Consider the following 6265-nt stretch of genomic DNA (forward strand, 5'->3'; position numbering starts at 1 on the left):
TCACGCTTATCATAACTGTTGTCGCATCCACCATAACTGCTGTCACACTTATAACTGTTGTCGCATCCACCATAACTGCTGTCACATCCATTATAACTGCTGTCACATCCATTATAACTGTTGTCACATCTACCATACCTGCTGTCACATCCATTATAACTGTTGTCGCATCCACCATAACTGCTCTCACACTTATCATAACTGTTGTCGCATCCACCATAACTGCTGTCACACTTATTATAACTGTTGTCACATCCACCATAACTGCTGTCACACTTATTATAACTGTTGTCACATCCACCATAACTGTTGTCACACTTATTATAACTGTTGTCACATCCACCATAACTACTGTCACATCCATTATAACTGTTGTCACACCCACCGTAACTGCTGTCACACTTATTATAACTGTTGTCACATCCACCATAACTGCTGTCACACTTATTATAACTGTTGTCGCTTCCACCATAACTGCTGTCACATCCATTATAACTGTTGTCACACCCACCATAACTGCTGTCACACTTATTATAACTGTTGTCGCATCAACCATAACTACTGTCACACTTATTATAACTGTTGTCGCATCCACCATAACTGCTGTCACACTTATTATAACTGTTGTCGCATCCACCATAACTGCTGCCACACTTATTATAACTGTTGTCACATCCACCATAACTGCTGTCACACTTATTATAACTGTTGTCGCATCCACCATAACTGCTGTCACACTTATTATAACTGTTGTCGCATCCACCAAAACTGCTGTAACACTTATCATAACTGTTGTCACATCCACCATAACTGCTGTCACACTTATTATAACTGTTGTTGCATCCACCATAACTGCTGTCACACTTATTATAACTGTTGTCACATCCACCATAACTGCTGTCACACTTATTATAACTGTTGTCGCATCCACCATAACTGCTGTAACACTTATCATAACTGTTGTCACATCCACCATAACTGTTGTCACACTTATTATAACTGTTGCCGCATCCACCATAACTGCTGTCACACTTATTATAACTGTTGTCGCATCCACCATAACTGCTGTCACACTTATTATAACTGTTGTCGCATCCACCATAACTGTTGTCACACTTTTCATAACTGTTGTCGCATCCACCATAACTGCTGTCACACATATTATAACTGTTGACACATCCACCATAACTGCTGTCACACTTATTATAACTGTTGACACATCCACCATAACTGCTGTCAAACTTATTATAACTGTTGTCACATCCACAATAACTGCTGTCACACTTATTATAACTGTTGTCACATCCACTATAACTTCTGTCACACTTATTATAACTGTTGTCGCATCCGCCATAACTGCTGTCACACTTATTATAACTGTTGTCACATCCACAATAACTGCTGTCACACTTATTATAACTGTTGTCGCATCCACCATAACTGCTGTCACACTTATTATAACTGTTGTCGCATCCACCATAACTGCTGTCACACTTATTATAACTGTTGTCCCATCCACCATAACTTCTGTCACACTTATTATAACTGTTGTCGCATCCATCATAACTGCTGTCACACTTATTATAACTGTTGTCAGATCCACCATAACTGCTGTCACACTTATTATAACTGCTGTCACACTTATCATAACTGTTGTCGCATCCACCATAACTGCTGTCACACTTATTATAACTGTTGTCACATCCACCATAACTGCTGTCACACTTATTATAACTGTTGTCACATCCACCATAACTGCTGTCACACTTATTATAACTGTTGTCACATCCACCATAACTGCTGTCACATCCATTATAACTGTTGTCACCACCACTCTCACTGCTGTCACCACTACTATTGTAAAGTAAAAGGACACAAGTGCAACTAATGTGACATTTTACTATGGCAACGTTTCGCTCTCCAGGAGCATTGTCAAGCTTGACGAAGCTCCTGGAGAGCGAAACGTTGTCACAATAAAATGTCACATTAGGTGCACTTGTGTCCTTTTACTTTACATATTGTCGGTAATTCTACCAACATTATTACACCACTACTATCACTGCTGTCACCACTACTATCACTGCTGTCACCACTACTATCACTGCTGTCACCACTACTATCACTGCTGTCACCACTACTATCACTGCTGTCACCACTACTATCACTGCTGTCACCACTACTATCACTGCTGTCACCACTACTATCACTGCTGTCACCACTACTATCACTGCTGTCACCACTACTATCACTGCTGTCACCACTACTATCACTGCTGTCACCACCACTATCACTGCTGTGACCACTACTATCACTGCTGTCACCACTACTATCACTGCTGTCACCACTACTATCAATGCTGTCACCACTACTATCACTGCTGTCACCACTACTATCACTACTGTCACCACCACTATCACTGCTGTCACCACTAGTATCACTGCTGTCACCACTACTATCACTACTGTCACCACCACTATCGCTGCTGTCACCACCACTATCACTGCTGTCACCACTACTATCACTGCTGTCACCACTACTATCACTGCTGTCACCACTACTATCACTGCTGTCACCACCACTATCACTGCTGTCACCACTACTATCACTGCTGTCACCACTACTATCACTGCTGTCACCACTACTATCACTGCTGTCACCACTACTATCACTGCTGTCACCACTACTATCACTGCTGTCACCACTACTATCACTGCTGCCACCACTACTATCACTGCTGTCACCACTACTATCACTGCTGTCACCACCACTATCACTGCTGTCACCACTACTATCACTGCTGTCACCACTACTATCACTGCTGTCACCACTACTATCACTGCTGTCACCACTACTATCACTGCTGTCACCACTACTATCACTACTGTCACCACCACTATCACTGCTGTCACCACTAGTATCACTGCTGTCACCACTACTATCACTACTGTCACCACCACTATCACTGCTGTCACCACCACTATCACTGCTGTCACCACTACTATCACTGCTGTCACCACTACTATCACTGCTGTCACCACTACTATCACTGCTGTCACCACCACTATCACTGCTGTCACCACTACTATCACTGCTGTCACCACTACTATCACTGCTGTCACCACTACTATCACTACTGTCACCACCACTATCACTGCTGTCACCACCGCTATCACTGCTGTCACCACTACTATCACTGCTGTCACCACTACTATCACTGCTGTCTCCACTACTATCACTGCTGTCACCACTACTATCACTACTGTCACCACCACTATCACTGCTGTCACCACTACTATCACTGCTGTCACCACTATTATCACTGCTGTCACCACCACTATCACTGCTGTCACCACTACTATCACTGCTGTCACCACTACTATCAATGCTGTCACCACTACTATCACTGCTGTCACCACTTCTATCACTGCTGTCACCACTACTATCACTGCTGTCACCACTACTATCACTGCTGTCACCACTACTATCACTGCTGTCACCACCACTATCACTGCTGTCACCACCACTATCACTGCTGTCACCACCACTATCACTGCTGTCACCACCACTATCACTGCTGTCACCACCACTATCACTGCTGTCACCAATACTATCACTGCTGTCACCACCACTATCACTGCTGTCACCACTACTATCACTGCTGTCACCACTACTATCACTGCTGTCACCACTACTATCACTGCTGTCACCACTACTATCACTGCTGTCACCACCACTATCACTGCTGTCACCACTACTATTACTGCTGTCACCACTACTATCACTGCTGTCACCACTACTATCACTGCTGTCACCACTACTATCACTGCTGTCACCACTACTATCACTGCTGTCACCACCACTATCACTGCTGTCACCACCACTATCACTGCTGTCACCACCACTATCACTGCTGTCACCACCACTATCACTGCTGTCACCACTACTATCACTGCTGTCACCACCACTATCACTGCTGTCACCACTACTATCACTGCTGTCACCACCACTATCACTGCTGTCACCACCACTATCACTGCTGTCACCACTACTATCACTGCTGTCACAACCACTATCACTGCTGTCACCACTACCATCACTGCTGTAACCACCACTATCACTGCTGTCACCACTACTATTACTGCTGTCACCACTATTACTGCTGTCACCACTACTATCACTGCTGTCACCACCACTATCACTGCTGTCACCACTACTATTACTGCTGTCACCACTACTATCACTGCTGTCACTACTACTATCACTGCTGTAACCACCACTATCACTGCTGTCACCACTACTATTACTGCTGTCACCACCACTATCACTGCTGTCACCACCACTATCACTGCTGTCACCACTACTATTACTGCTGTCACCACTACTATCACTGCTGTCACTACTACTATTACTGCTGTCACCACTACTATTACTGCTGTCACCACCACTATCACTGCTGTCACCACCACTATCACTGATGTCACCACTACTATTACTACTGTCACCACTACTATCACTGCTGTCACCACCACTATCACTGCTGTCACCACTACTATTACTGCTGTCACCACTACTATTACTGCTGTCACCACCACTATCACTACTGTCACCACCACTATCACTGCTGTCACCACTACTATTACTGCTGTCACCACTACTATCACTGCTGTCACCACCACTATCACTGCTGTCACCACCACTATCACTGCTGTCACAACCACTATCACTGCTGTCACAACCACTACCACTGCTGTCACCACCACTATCACTGCTGTCACCACTACTATCACTGCTGTCACAACCACTATCACTGCTGTCACAACCACTATCACTGCTGTCACAACCACTATCACTGCTGTCACCACTACTATCACTGCTGTCACAACCACTTTCACTGCTGTCACAACCACTATCACTGCTGTCACAACCACTATCACTGCTGTCACCACTACTATCACTGCTGTCACAACCACTTTCACTGCTGTCACAACCACTATCACTGCTGTCACCACCACTATCACTGCTGTTACCACCAGTGTCACTGCTGTCACCACTGCTATCATTGCTCTCACCACCACTATCACTGCTGTCACCACCACTATCACTGCTGTTACCACCAGTGTCACTGCTGTCACCACCGCTATCATTGCTGTCACCACCACTATCACTGCTGTCACCACCACTATCACTGCTGTCACCACCACTATCACTGCTGTCACCACCACTATCACTGCTGTCACCACTACTATCACTGCTGTCACAACCACTATCACTGCTGTCACCACTACTATCACTGCTGTCACCACCACTATCACTGCTGTCACCACTACTATTACTGCTGTCACCACTACTATTACTGCTGTCACCACTACTATCACTGCTGTCACCACCACTATCACTGCTGTCACCACTACTATCACTGCTGTCACCACCACTATCACTGCTGTCACCACCACTATCACTGCTGTCACCACCACTATCACTGCTGTCACCACCACTATCACTGCTGTCACCACTACTATCACTGCTGTCACCACCACTATCACTGCTGTCACCACTACTATCACTGCTGTCACCACCACTATCACTGCTGTCACCACCACTATCACTGCTGTCACCACTACTATCACTGGTGTCACAACCACTATCACTGCTGTCACCACTACTATCACTGCTGTAACCACCACTATCACTGCTGTCACCACTACTATTGCTGCTGTCACCACTATTACTGCTGTCACCACTACTATCACTGCTGTCACCACCACTATCACTGCTGTCACCACTACTATTACTGCTGTCACCACTACTATCACTGCTGTCACTACTACTATCACTGCTGTAACCACCACTATCACTGCTGTCACCACTACTATTACTGCTGTCACCACCACTATCACTGCTGTCACCACCACTATCACTGCTGTCACCACTACTATTACTGCTGTCACCACTACTATCACTGCTGTCACTACTACTATTACTGCTGTCACAACTACTATTACTGCTGTCACCACCACTATCACTGCTGTCACCACCACTATCACTGCTGTCACCACTACTATTACTACTGTCACCACTACTATCACTGCTGTCACCACCACTATCACTGCTGTCACCACTACTATTACTGCTGTCACCACTACTATTACTGCTGTCACCACCACTATCACTACTGTCACCACCACTATCACTGCTGTCACCACTACTATTACTGCTGTCACCACTACTATCACTGCTGTCACCACCACTATCACTGCTGTCACCA

Source organism: Cherax quadricarinatus, unplaced genomic scaffold (genome assembly GCF_038502225.1).
Source record: "Cherax quadricarinatus isolate ZL_2023a unplaced genomic scaffold, ASM3850222v1 Contig3649, whole genome shotgun sequence".
Classification (NCBI taxonomy): domain Eukaryota; kingdom Metazoa; phylum Arthropoda; class Malacostraca; order Decapoda; family Parastacidae; genus Cherax; species Cherax quadricarinatus.